Genomic DNA, 15,532 nt, shown 5'->3' with positions numbered 1-15,532 from the left:
TATTACTGTTGATGATATCTGGAAATGTGCATGTACACCCTGGCCCATCTACTGTTGCTAGCCCCAATTCTGACTTGTGCTCTGATATCTGCTTCACTGATTTCTGCTCTTGTAAAAGCCTGGGTTTTCTGCATGTTAACATTAGAAGCTTATTACCTAAAATATATTATTTGAAAGTGTGGATTCACAGCTCCAAACCAGATGTGTTGGTTATTACTGAGATGTGGTTAAGGAAGAGTGTTTTGAATACTGATGTTAATCTTTCTGGTTATAACCTTTTTCGGCAAGACAGATCTTATAAAGTTGGGGGAGTGCCAATCTTTACCAAGGATCACCTTCAGTGCTCGGTTGTCTCCACCAAGTCTGTCCCAAACAATTTGATTTGCTGGTTTTAAGCATTAAACTTTCAAATGGCTCTTTGTTAACTGTTGCTGGGTGCTATCGTTCTCCATCAGCACCAGCCTGTACCCTACCTGCCCTAAGCTCTCTCCTGGCCCCTTACACCAAGTCTGAATTTGTCCTGCTAGGTGACCTAAACTGGGACATATTTAAACCACCTGACCAAGTCCTAAAGCAATGGGACTCCCTAAATCTTTCTCCAAACACCCAGAAAAGGCTACTCTGTTAGCCTCACAAATAATCCTGATAGGTATCAGTCTGGTGTTTTCTGTAATGACCTTAGTGATCACAAGTGTCTATGATCATTTGTCATAGATGCTTGTTAAGAAACTTTAATGAGCAAGCCTTCCTTCATGAACTGGCCTCTGTAAAATAGTATAGAATCAGTTTGATCCCCTCTGTTGAAGACGCTTGGACCTTCTTTTTTGATATTTTCAGTGGTATTGTTAACAAACAAGCAACCATAAAGAAAATTAGAAATTAAAAACAGGTTCAGCCCCTGGTTCAACCGTGATCTTGCAGAGTTACTCCACCTCAAGAATTGCATTTGGTGAAAGGCACACACATACTCAGGCTGACTGGCTGTCGTTCAGGCAAATAAGAAATAAGTGCACTCAGGTTATCTGGAAGGCCAAAGTTAGTTACTTTAAGGAGCAGTTCTCTCTCTGTGGGTCTAACCCCAAGAAATTCTGGAAAACAGTTAAAGACCTGGAAAATAAACCCTCCTCCTCACAGCTGCCCATGTCCCTTAATGTTGATGATGTGGTTGTCACTGACAAGAAGCACATAATTGAGCTCTTTAATCACCACTTCATTAAGTCAGGATTCCTATTTGACTCAGCCATGCCTCCTTGCCCGTCCAACATTTCCTCATCTCCCACCCCTTCTAATGCGACTATCCGTGATGCTTCTCCCTCTTTTTCCCATGCCCCGCTACAAAGTTTCTCCCTGCAGGCAGTCACTGAGTCTGAGGTGCTACAGGAGCTCCTGAAATTTCACCCCAAAATAGACCCTTTCTTCTTTAAGGTTGCTGTCCCTATCACCGCAAAGCCTATCTCCGACCTTTTTAACCTGTCTCTCCTTTCTGGCGACGTTCCCATTGCTTGGAAGGCAGCCACGGTTTGTCCTTTATTTAAAGAGGGAGATCAAGCTGATCCTAACTGGTATAGGCCTGTTTCTATTTTGCCCTGTTTATCAAAAGTGTTGGAAAAACGTGTCAATAATCAACTGACTGGCTTTCTTGATGTCTATAGTATTCTTTCTAGTATGCAGTCTGGTTTCCGCTCAGGTTATGGATGTGTCACTGCAACCTTAAAGGTCCTCAATGATGTCACCATTGCCCTTGATTCTAAGCAATGTTGTGCTGCTATTTTTATTGACTTGGCCAAAGCTTTTGATATGGTAGACCATTTCATTCTTGTGGGCCGGCTAAGGAGTATTGGTGTATCTGAGGGGTCTTTGGCCTAGTTTGCTATCTACCTCTCTCAAAGATTGCAGTGTATAAAGTCAGAACATCTGCTTTCTCAGCCACTGCCTGTCACCAAGGGAGTACCCCAAGGCTCTAACCTAGGCCCCACGCTCTTCTCAATTTACATCAACAACATAGCTCAGACAGTAGGAAGCTCTCTCATCCATTTATATGCAGATGATACAGTCTTATACTCAGCTGGCCCCTCCCCGGATTTTGTGTTAAATGCTCTACAACAAAGCTTTCTTAGTGTCCAACAAGCTTCTCTACCCTTAACCTTGTTTTGAACATCTCCAAAACAAAGGTCATGTGGTTTGGTAAGAAGAATGACCCTCTCCCCAAAGTGTGATTACTGCCTCTGAGGGTTTAGAGGTTGAGGTAGTCACCTCATACAAGTACTTGGGAGTATGGCTAGATGGTACACAGTCCTTCTCTCAGCACATATCAAAGCTGCAGGCTAAAGTTGAATTCACTGTGTTAAATGAGGCCTCACCTCCTGGTTACACTAGTGACTATATCCCCTGCGCATCCCGCAAGGGCGGAGGTGTTGCTAACATTTATGATAGCAAATTTCAATTTACAAAAAAACCTGACGTTTTAGTCTTTTGAGCTTCTAGTCATGAAATCTATGCAGCCTACTCAATCACTTTTTATAGCTACTGTTTACAGGCCTCCTGGGCCATATTCAGCGTTCCTCACTAAGTTCCCTGAATTCCTATCGGACCTTGTAGTCATGGCAGATAATATTCACATTTTTGGTGACATAATATTCACATGGAAAAGTCCACAGACCCACTCCAAAAGGCTTTCGGAGCCATCATCGACCCGGTGGGTTTTGTCCAACATGACTCTGGACCTACTCACCGCCACAGTCATACTCTGGACCTAGTTTTGTCCCGTGGAATAAATGTTGTGGATCTTCCTCATAATCCTGGACTATCGGACCACCATTTTATTACGTTTGCAATCGCAACAAATAATCTGCTCAGACCCAACCATGGATTATCAAAAGCTGTGCTATAAATTCTCGGACAACCCAAAGATTCCTACACGCCCTTCCAGACTCCCTCCACCTACCCAAGGACATCAGAGTACAAAAATCACCTAACCACCTAACTGAGGAACTCAATTTAACCTTGCGCAATACCCTAGATGCAGTCACAACCCTAAAAACGAAAAACATTTGTCATAAGAAACTAGCTCCCTGGTATACAGAAAATACCCAAGCTCTGAAGCAAGCTTCCAGAAAATTGGAATGGAAATGGCACTACACCAAACTGGAAGTCTTCCGACTAGCTTGGAAAGACAGTACCGTGCAGTATCGAAGAGCAGCAGTATCGACTGCTGCTCGATCATCCTATTTTTCCAACTTAATTGAGGAAATTAAGAACAATCCAAAATTTATTTTTGATACTGTCGCAAAGCAAACTAAAAAGCAGCATTCCCCAAGAGAGGATGGCTTTCTCTTCAGCAGCGATAAATTCATGAACATCTTTGAGGAAAAGATCATGATCATTAGAAAGCAAATTACAGACTCCTCTTTAAATCTGCGTATTCCTCCAAAGCTCAGTTGTCCTGAGGCTGCACAACTGTGCCAGGACCTAGGATCAAGGGAGAGACTCAAGATTTGTAATACTATATCTCTTGACACATTGATGAAAATAATAATGGCCTCTAAACCTTCAAGCTGCATACTGGACCCCCTATTCCAACTAAACTACTAAAAGAGCTGCTTCCTGTGCTTGGCCCTCCTATGTTGAACATAATAAATGGCTCTCTATCCACCGGATGTGTACCAAACTCACTAAAAGTGGCAGTAATAAAACCTCTCTTGAAAAGTCCAAAGAAACAAAGATATCTTCTGATGAATCTGACAATTAATCTTGATGGTTGTACAGTCGTCTCAAATAAAACTGTGAAGGACCTCGCCGTTACTCGGGACCCTGATTTCTCTTTAGACAAACATATCAAGACTGTTTCAAGGACAGCTTTTTTTTCCATCTAAGTAACATTGCAAAAATCTGAAACTTTCTGTCCAAAAATTATGCAGAAAAATGAATCCATGCTTCTGTCACTTCTAGGTTTGAATACTGCAATGCTCTACTTTCCGGCTACCCAGAAAAAGCACTAAATGAACTTCAGTTAGTGCTAAACACTGCTGCTAGAATCTTGACTAGAACCAAAATATTTGATCATATTACTCCAGTGCTAGCCTCTCTACACGGGTTCCTGTTAAGGCAAGGGCTGATTTCAAGGTTTTACTGCTAACCTACAAAGCAATACATGGACTTGCTCCTACCTATCTTCCATTTGGTCCTGCCATACATACCTACTCGTACGCTACGGTCACAAGACGCAGGGCTCCTTACTGTCCCTAGAATTTATAAGCAAGCAGCTGGAGGCAGGGCTTTCTTCTATAGAGCTTCATTTTTATGGAATGGTCTGCCTATCCATGTGAGAGACGCAGACTCGGTCTCAACCTTTAAGTCTTTATTGAAGACTCATCTCTTCAGTAGGTCCTATGATTGAGTGTAGCCTGGCCCAGGAGTGTGAAGGTGAACGGAAAGGCACTGGCGCAACGAACCGCCCTTGCTGTCTCTGCCTGGCCGGTTCTCCTCTCTCCACTGGGATTCTCTGCCTCAAACCCTATTACAGGGGCTGAGTCACTGGCTTACTGGTGCTCTTCCATGCTGTCCCTAGGAGGGGTGCCGTAGGGGAGATCTTTGTGGGCTATACTCAGCCTTGTCTCAAGATGGTAAGTTGGTGGTTGAAGATATCCCTCTAGTGGTGTGTGGGCTGTGCTTTGACAAAGTGGGTAGGGTTATATCCTACCTGTTTGGCTCTGTCCGGGGGTATCGTCGGGTGGGGCCACAGTGTCTCCTGACCTCTCCTGTCTCAGCCTCCAGTATTTAGGCTGGAATAGTTTGTGTCGGGGGGCTATGGTCAGTCTGTTATATCTGGAGTATTTCTCCTGTCTATCCGGAGTCCTGTGTGAATTTAAGTATGCTCTCTATAATTCTCTCTCTTTTTCTCTTTCTTTCTTACTTTCTCTCTGTCAGAGGACCTGAGCCCTAGGACCATGCCTCAGGACGTCCTGGCCTGATGACTCCTTGCTGTCCCTAGTCCACCTGGTCATGCTGCTGCTCCAGTTTCAACTTTTCTGCCTGCAGCTATGGAACCCTGACCTCTTCACCGGACGTGCTACCTGTCCCAGACCTGCTGTTTTCAACTCTCTAGAGACAGCAGGAGCGGTAGAGATACTCTGAATGATCGGCTGTGAAACGCAAACTGACATTTACTCCTGAGGTGCTGACCTGTTGCACCCTCTACAACCACTGTGATTATTATTATTTGACCCTGCTGGTCATCTATGAACATTTGAACATCTTGGCCATGTTCTGTTATAATCTCCACCCGGCACAGCCAGAAGAGGACTGGCCACCCCTCATAGCCTGGTTCCTCTCTAGGTTTCTTCCTAGGTTCTGGCCTTTCTAGGGAGTTTTTAGCCACCGTGCTTCTACACCTGCATTGCTTGCTGTTTGGGGTTGTAGGCTGGGTTTCCGTACAGCACTTTGTGACATCAGCTGATGTAAGAAGGACTTTATAAATAAATGTGATTAATTGAAATTTGATTGATAAAGTTAAATCTAGACTTGGTTTCCTCTATCGTAATCGCTCCTCTTTCATCCCAGCTACCAAACTAACCATGATTCAGATGACCATCCTACCCATGCTAGATTACAGAGACATCATTTATAGATCGGCAGGTAGGGTGCTCTCGAGCAGCTAGATGTTCTTTACCTTTCGGCCATCAGATTTGCCACCAATGCTCCTTATAGGACATATCACTGCATCACAGACCCACTGGTTGATGCTTATTTATAAAACCTTCCTAGACCTCACTCCCTCGTATCTGAGATATCTACTGCAGCCCTCATCCTCCACATACAACACCCATTCTGCCAGTCACATTCTGTTAAAGATCCCCAAAACACACACATTCCTGGGCCGCTCGTCTTTTCAGTTCGCTGCATCTAGCGACTGGAACGAGTTGCAACAAACACTCAAACTGGACAGTTCATCTCAATCTCTTCATTCAAAGACTCAATCATGGACACTCTTACTGACAGTTGTGACTGCTTTGTGTGATGTATTGTTGTCTCTTCTTGCTCTTTGTGCTGTTGTCTGTGACTAATAATGTTTGTATCATGTTTTGTGCTGCTACCATGTTGTGTTGCTACCATGTTGTTGTCCTGTTGTGTTGATACCATGCTGTGTTGTCATGTATTGCTGCCTTGCTATGTCTCTCTTTATGTAGTGTTGTGTTGTCTCTCTTGACGTGATCTGTGTTTTGTCCTATATTTATATGTTTTTATTTTAAATCCCAGCCCCTGTCCCCGCAGGAGGCGTTTTGCGTTTTGGCAGGCCGTCATTGTAAATAAGAATTTGTTCTTAACTGACGTGCCTTGTTAAACAAAGGTTAAATAAAACAAATACATTTAAAAAATATATTGAGGGACCTTTATTTTGAAAAGGCCTCCGCTGCTGGAACCTGAGTCACTTCTCTGCCCCCACTGACTGATTTGTTCTCACTCTCAGCACCACCATCATTACTCACAGCACCAGGTAAATGTGAATAAACGTTTATATGTTAGAACGAATGTTAGCTTTACACTTACAGTTTACACATTTTTTGTTGTGTCAGGTTTTAACTAACTAGCTAACTCTGGGTAGTTCTGTATGTGTGAAAAACTGATAGTGAATGTTTTGAAACCAAGAATACTACTAGCTACAGAATTACTTGCACAGTCACTGTACAAAGGACTGTAGGTAAGGTTCTTGGCAACTGCCCTCACACCACCTCTGGCAAACTATCTGCCAAATTTGAGTGCTTTCAGCTCTTTAATTTCATCACAGGGATTATGGGTCATGAAGGTATTTTCCATGTGTTAAGAGTTTAGCTGTGTTCAAATACTCATACTAACACAAATAGCACTAACCGTACTATTTGTGACATGAATTGAGTATATAGTATGCATATTGGTCATAGTATGAGTATAGTTAGTATGCCAAAAGTTCCCGGATGTCGTACTAAATTCGCCAAAATACCAAGTATGCATGCAGTGGACACTATTTCCGAGCTTTTAGGGCCCATGATGCAATTCTTCCAAAAATCGGCGTGGCTTCACAACGTTTTCAAATTTGAAGAAAATGGAGGAAAGTCAGATGAAAGCGGATACAAATTCATTGCTTTAACTAATTATGAAAAATGTTAAGAAAATGTTGAGCAATGTGATAAAGTAATGACTTTTCAAACAAGTTACGTTACACGTTATGTTGGCTGACAATTTGTTAGCTACACTATCCTTACAAACTACATAGCATTACAGCAGTAGGTACCGGTATGTTAGCTAACTACCTAACGTTAGTTGGCTACTAATACATCGAACTTGCCAGGCAGTATATTAACTACCTAACGTTTATGGGCTTGATTATTCACATCATTCATAGCTAAGTGGTATAGTCGTTGTGCGTTTCAATGGACATTGTTCATTATGGCTACCAACTCCGATTTCAGAGCACTCTCGGGCAGAATAACTGATGAATTTACAAATGCTCAACACCCATTGAATATGGCAGGTGTCAGTAAACGTCGTCGGCAAAAAAAAGCGTAATTAAATTGTTGCCAGCAGCACAGTTATAGTCACCAACGCTCTAGATAACATAAAAACAGCCTAACCAGCTCTGCTAGGGCGAGTAAAATGGGCAGAGTGAGGTGTTCTGTCTCATTTGTGTCTGGAAGTAGCTAACCATTGAACTCTAGGATCAACCCTACTCCTCGGCCAGAGCGTCCAGTGTGCGCTCTGAACGGACAATCTGACAACGCTCTGGATTTAGGAACGCCCAGAGCGCACTCTGCCACTCTAGATTGAATTCACAAACACAACCGAAATCGTAAAATGTTAAGCTAGTCATGTGTAATGCTAACAAGCTAGCAAGAGGTTGCATAACAACAGCATCAACTTCCCGGTAGACAGGCGAAGCTCTGAAACGATACCATTCGTTTACAGTATACTAAAATGAACTAATAGTATGTAGTATATACTCATTAAATATGTAGTATACAGTATGTTAGTATGAGAATTCGAACACAGCTTTTTTTTGGTGCTATCATGATCATAGTAGGAGAGTGGCAGCCATGAACAAACTGGCAGAGCGGGAGAGAGAGAGAGGCCACAAACCAACAGGTAAGGTAGTGAGAAGGGCCCCTCCAAGCTCACAGAGTTCATAGACTGACTCACGTTGACAGATTATCAATCTGAATTATTATATATGATCTCTGATGAAATTATAGCTACTTAAGTCTAGAGGGTGTATTGTTAACTTCATGCAGGAAAGAGGCAGCCATGATGATATTTTATTTTGATAATTGTCTAGAGTGGAGATTGATTCATTTCAGTTTGACCCAGTGTTTCCTCTATAAAATGTGTTAGCTGTGGGGGAAAAGTTAGCAGGAGTGAGGGGGTTTAAGGGGGGGTTTAAGGGGTCCTCCCCCGAAAACAAAATATGTATAAGTACTGAAAAGCTTGGTTCTGGTGACTTTTTAAAAGAAAAAAACTAAAATAAAACATCTAAAATATAATTTCCACCCCCAGAAATTCGCTCAATAATGTATTGGGAACATTTTTTATAGTATACAGGATGCAATTTAAGGTTGAGTGCTGCAGCTATCTAAAGAAACACAAGATAAACTTTTTTATTTCAGAAAGATGGTATCTTGACAAAATTAACAGAGGAATATTTGACTGAACATGAATTATAGCTCACTAAGTCATGTTCATCAAAAGAGGAGGGCGTGGGAAATCTCTTTCCAGGTTCTGACAAATTCTATCTCTGACATTGTTTACAGCCTTTGTCTGAGCACTTTATTTTTCTGGGCTTTTGTCACTCCACAATGATACATCAATTGATAATACAAAACAGGTTTTAAAAGCCACATTGTGGAGTACTCAAATATAGTTTTGAGACACTGAAAGCATTAATAGCAACATAGAACATCATTTAATTTGGAGTCCACTGTAATCTATAAGACATGTAGGTCTACCTGTACGTGGCACAGAAAGCTTAGAGGCCCTTACTAGTTGGACACCAGTTCACCTCAACCTCCTCAACCTGTCACACCCTGATCTGTTTCACCTCTCTTTGTGATTGCCTCCACCCCCCTCCAGGTGTCGCCCATCTTGCCCATTATTCCCTGTGTATTTATACCTGTGTTCTCTGTTCGTCTGTTGCCAATTCGTCTTGTTTGTCAAGTCAACCAGCGTTTTTGCCACAGCTCCTGCTTTTCCCAGTCTCTCTTTTTCTCGCCCTCCTGGTTTTGACCCTTTCCTGTCCTGACTCTGAGCTTGCATGCTTGACCACTTTCCCTGCCCCTGTTGGATTATTAAATCATTGTTCACTTGACATTGTCTGCATCTGGGCCTTACCTTCATACCTGATAGTACGAACTGGTCATGACTGACCCAGCAGACCCAGGCCAGCTGCGCAACACCATCTCCTCCCAAGGAGCCTCCATTCGTAGGCACGAGGAATTGCTTCGTGGTCTTATGGAGGGGGTCTTGCTTGACTAGGGATGTGAGTTATAGTAATGTTATTTCTATGGTAGAGACTGCTGGTCAAATGGTTTTTTCTCAAGGGCATCTTGGGTAAGCCTCTATACTCTGCTAAAGAGAACGCCAGAGCAGAGCTTTCAGGGACAGGGTTTCATAACTAACTGGACAGCTTTTTTTTACCATCCCCCCAGGGGTTCTAGTATTTTTTGTTTAACTATCCTTGTAGGTTCCAGAAGTCCTCACAAGGATAGTAAAACAAGGAACATTCAGACAAGTGGGGACATTCCCCACAAGTATTTGTTTTATGGTTAGGGTTAGATTTTGGGTTCAGGTTTAGGGAAAATAGTATTTTGGATGGGAATAAATTATTTTGTCCCCACAAGGATAGCAATACAAAACTGAGTGTGTGTGTGTGTGTTCATGTGTGGGTGTGCATGCGTGTATGTTTGAACGAACAGAACAAGACAGGTGTGTGTTTAGATTATCCGAGTGACAGGTGTGGCGCTATAGTAATTGCAATGTAGGCCTCTTTTATGAATGCCAAGGATAGTTTATGACCAAGTCCACAGAGGACTTGGCCACCATAGCGGATATGTGAATACATCAGTCTTTCCTCTTCCCAGTGCAGGGAGACTTCCAATGACAGCGTTATGAAACTCCCTTAGAACTGGGACGCATCTACTGCCTTAAAATAAACCCTACTGCTCGAGATATCGACTGTAAATTGCTACTTTCCCTCCTGACAAAAATGTATTTTATAAGGAACCTTTAATAAAAATGTATTTCATAAGGAACCTTTAATGCCTTTTAATGCTGGAAATATCTTGTCACAAAATAATACACTGCTCAAAAAAATAAAGGGAACACTTAAACAACACAATGTAACTCCAAGTCAATCACACTTCTATGAAATTAAACTGTCCACTTAGGAAGCAACACTGATTGACAATAAATTTCACATGCTGTTGTGCAAATGGAATAGACAAAAGGTGGAAATTATAGGCAATTAGCAAGACACCCCCAAAAAAGGAGTGATTCTGCAGGTGGTGACCACAGACCACTTCTCAGTTCCTATGCTTCCTGGCTGATGTTTTGGTCACTTTTGAATGCTGGCGGTGCTCTCACTCTAGTGGTAGCATGAGACGGAGTCTACAACCCACACAAGTGGCTCAGGTAGTGCAGTTCATCCAGGATGGCGCATCAATGCGAGCTGTGGCAAAAAGGTTTGCTGTGTCTGTCAGCGTAGTGTCCAGAGCATGGAGACGCTACCAGGAGACAGGCCAGTACATCAGGAGACGTGGAGGAGGCCGTAGGAGGGCAACAACCCAGCAGCAGGACCGCTACCTCCGCCTTTGTGCAAGGAGGTGCACTGCCAGAGCCCTGCAAAATGACCTCCAGCAGGCCACAAATGTGCATGTGTCAGCAATCCAGACTGTGACTGAGATTGTCCAGTGAGCCGTTAGCCCTGACTAAATTTAAATGGGGAAAGAGAGAGAGAGTGGGGATCAATAGTGCAGCGGTAGTGCAGATTGTTTTTGGGAAGGGCTGTGTCTATCGATTCGTTCACTGTGATATATCTAGGACGAGGATTAAGGATTGAAAGAACAGTGTCATAGTGTGGATGGAGTTCACAAAGTCATCTAACTCCAGTAACTCAGCCTCCTACTTTGGGGTTAAAGTCTCTGGCCCAGTTCTTGGAAGCACTCTGTAGGAATACACCTCAACCAGCATCTCCAAACTCCTGGACTAATGTCACGAAGTTCAGGTCTGTGTAAAACAGAAAACATTTGATTGCATCCCTGACAATAAATCTATATCTATATATCTATGTGCATATGCACATAAAGGGATGTGTATTGAGTAATGGTGTAGTGGAGGGTAAACTCACATAAATGCTGTTTACACATCTTTTTCATTTTGCACAGGAGTTTGCTCACTTTTGCTGAGAAATGCATTCAAAGTATACTAAACGTTAATTTACTCACCATGAAATGAACGCCGATCCACCTATTTTCTTCCATTGGTGATGAGAGGAGTCTGTCCAGGGAGTTTTGATATTTTTATGGGGAAATAGATACATACAGTACAGAATGCTACATTTCATATTCTCATGTACAAGATTGTTAAAATAAGATACATCAGATCAACTTCACTTACGAACATTTCATTTTCCCCCTGATTTAATTAGCATCTGCAAATATAGATTGCAATATTGGCAAATATGATGTCACAGTGTCCTATTCAATGCTGTCACTAACAACATAGCTACAGTATGTTCTGTATTTTGCAGTGAGGGACTTGTCCTTTCTCATTTGCCTGAATGAAGCACTTGTGTGAAATCGGCTTCAGTAAAATAATGAGAGACTCCTGTGTGTAAAAATAAATAAAATATTACTTTGCCCATTAAGAGTTGGAGACTTCAGAGAGTGCAGAACACCATTTGTGTGAAATCAACGGACTCTCTCTGTCTATCTGTGTGTCTCTCTGTGTCTCAGTCTTGCCCAACGTTTAAAGGTTTTAAACTCTGAATCCAGGCCATAATGTAGAAATGTCAATCTGTTGGATTCAAGGTTTGCAGAGTTACGATAGAAGGTTAACATTTTAGTTAGTCTGGGAACTTTTTAGCTAACATTCCTCTCATTGCCACTCCTGTCATTAGTCCGGGTACCAGTCTTAAGCAGAGTTAGCTTTAGGGAAACACCCCTAATGTTGGAAACAAACATCATTATGTTGTCATCCAGTCACATACATTTTTTCCCCAAACTATAGCACACAGTATGTTACATACAGCTGTTTTTTAAAGGACCAAAGAGTTTGGTCTGCTTTGTGTTTTTGTTTTTGCCATGGAAAAAATTTCACCACAGTGGTATTGTCACAGCCCTAAAGCTTAGGCCTACTGGGCAATGTTTAAAAAAAAGCACAGTACGTCCACAATCAAAAAGTAGTTCTTACTTTGCTTAGCAATATTAATAATACTTTAATCTGCAGACAAAAGATGGGATCATACACCTTGGTGGTGTAAAACTATATTTTCTAAGCATATCAGCGCGTATATAAGCATATACATTTTTTTTTTTTCATTCCTATAATTGTAAAGCAACTTTGGGTCCTTGAAAAGTGCTATATAATATATTATTATTATAATATCGGGCAGATAGTAGCCCATGAACATGATTTACAAAGCAGTTGTCATGGAGACTATAGACTATAGTATTATAGACTATAGACCAGAGGCGGCTGGTGGGAGGAGTTATGGGAGGACGGGCTCATTGTAATGACTGGAATACAATCAATGGAACGGAGTCAAACATGTTGTTTCCATGTTCTTGATCTGTCTGGTACTATTCCATTCCACCTATTATAATGAGCCCGTCCTCCTATAGCCTCTCCCACCAGCCTCCTCTGCTATAGATTATAGTCTAGATATCCTGGAATCACAAACTATTCACTTATTTATGAATATGTCCAATGTAGATGCTCACAAATTCGATTTTATTTCAGACTTTATGTGTACTATAATTGGCCATGCTTGTTGTAGGGTAAGAATTGTCGTAAAGTCGAGTATACAGCCATGTTTAATCTTCCCCTAAGCTTTTATACGAGCTGCCCTATACCTTTTAGCACTCTCGTAAAGTCCGTCTTTTTTTACCACTGCACCTCATTTATCATGTATGAGACCCCAGCCCCGGCCTTCATCCATAACAACATGTTGAATCCTGTGGAGGATCACTTCTTATCTAGTATGAGCATAATATAGAACCCTTTCATGTCTCACAGACCTAACATTGGTCTTGCACTGCTCAATATGTACACACACACACACACACACACACACACACACACACACACACACACACACACAGGCCTATGGGCACATGCAAGCACACGCACTCACACACAAGCAGTAAGATATAATGTATGTGGGCTGCCACGTGTCATGACCTTTATTTCTCCATACTGTAGCCAAAGCACCCCTGCTGGCAGGTGACATCACTGTCTGAACTGGAGAGTCTGTTATTCCTATCAGGCTTTGCTACCTTAAAAGTAATGACCGCCCAATGCACTCTCATGGAAAAGTTGCTGAAAATTCCATTATGAATATAAAAGAGACAAAAATAGACAACAGGAAACATTGAATTGCTCAATATAGTCTTGACAACCCAACTAAATAAAATATAGTTGTACTTACACAGTGTAGATGGACATTATGGGGAGAGGATTGGAGTAAATGCTGACACAAAAAAGTATTACATGCTAAGTATATTCTTAGACCAAAAATAGGCTAGCATAAGCAAGATATCCACTGTAAGAGGATAACATTCAAATTGGCATCAGTCTATTTCTCACTGAATATCTATTAGACTAGCAACGTGCATGCCCTGCCCACCCGACGGGTGCAAAATCCACTTGTCACTTAAATCTCGCAGGATTGTTTGCTTTCATTTTAATCCTGCAACTCTTTCATACTCTTGCGTGCCTGCTGTTTTTTCCGTTAACGTTACGACCATGGAAATGTTTGTAATGACCTGTCAAACACACCCCAGTAATGACTGAAATGGGCTCAATGGAATATATTGTCGTTCCTTTGAATCAATAAGAACGCTGATGCCACATTCACATTACATCTGAGCATTCCGTTGCGTTGTCCCGGATGTCTCATTTCAATAGGGACCGTCCACAACGGAGTGGTTTCGCAGCGCCCCCTTGTGGTTGAAGGTTCCGTTGTGAAACTGATGCCGCATACTTTGAAAATCCCTGAACATTCATTATTTAGGCCAGTAAAATGTATTATGTGCTGTAATTAATTCAATATCTGAGGGATTATACAAATTCTAAATGTTAGGAGTATCTTCATCCATTGTTCAACTGTTGCATTTATTGGAATTGTTTTTAAAACCTTTTAACAATTTCGATGACCGTTGCTAATTAGACTGGCCATTCACCCTTGCATGCATAAACATTTTATTGAAATACTAATGATAATGACTTTACTTTCATTAATCTGATGACTGAACAGTCATAACCTCATGCATCTGCAAAAAAAACAGCCTTACTCATGATTCAGTACTACAAAAATGTTTTATTATTTATTTACTAGCTAACTAAATAATAGAAGGATAACATACACACTTAATACATGAGACAAAGGTCCCTAGCGGACTTTTACAATATAGTGGCTTTTTACACAATGACATGGAGTGGGAGAGAGAGAGAGAGAGAAAAAACACATTGTCGATACATTTCAGAACTATTCTCACATTAATCATATAGTTTGCACACGAACCGCCGCCCTTTTGAAATAAGAAATCATGAATGTATTTACGTGTGAGTGCCTTTGTTTGGTCAGAACCAGCCCTCCTTAGCAAGGTTGTTGGCCTTTCAGCGGCAAGCTCTATGGCTCTGATTGTTCGAAAGGGGTCTCCCATTTCCCGTCTTCTACTGTTGTTCACTCTGGAAGATAGCTAGCCAGCCATGTCGACAGTTCACATTGGTGATGATTGTCGGAGAATATGGTGATTTGAGACTCGTAGTAGGATGGGATGGTTTGAAGCGTAGTAGGATGGTCCCTCTTAGATTCGCTTTCCTCTATCTGACTCACGACAGCTAATCAGCTGTCTCAGTGATTGTCTGGGAGGTGAGCTTCTCGCCTACACCTCATGTTGATTATTCAGGATTCGGACCACGATGGACATGAGCTGCAGCTCGCCGTCTCTCTGGTCTAAAGGAAGGTGAGTTTATTTATTCACCTCGTGTTGAGGTTCAAAGTTCCAACCATTTCAAACATGTACCTACTGCCTCACCTTTCCTGGTCTCTGAGATTCAGCATTTAAACCACTTTAGAAGTGGGCTGCAACTCCCCGTCTTTCCTGGTCTAAAATGTTCATTCTTAGCCAGTCCTTTTAAGCACTCTGGTCGAAAAGGACGGGTCCATCAGGCTGATACGCTCTTCTGACGTCACTCGGGGCATGGCTACTTAATGTGCAAAAGATATGATTGGAAGTTATCTCTTAACTCCTAAAATCACATTCATATCTTAAGAAAAACACTTTCA

This window comes from Salvelinus alpinus, chromosome 14 (genome assembly GCF_045679555.1).
Source record: "Salvelinus alpinus chromosome 14, SLU_Salpinus.1, whole genome shotgun sequence".
Taxonomy (NCBI): Eukaryota; Metazoa; Chordata; class Actinopteri; order Salmoniformes; family Salmonidae; genus Salvelinus; species Salvelinus alpinus.
The sequence above is the reverse complement of the archived record's forward strand: the minus strand, read 5'-3'. Positions refer to the sequence as shown.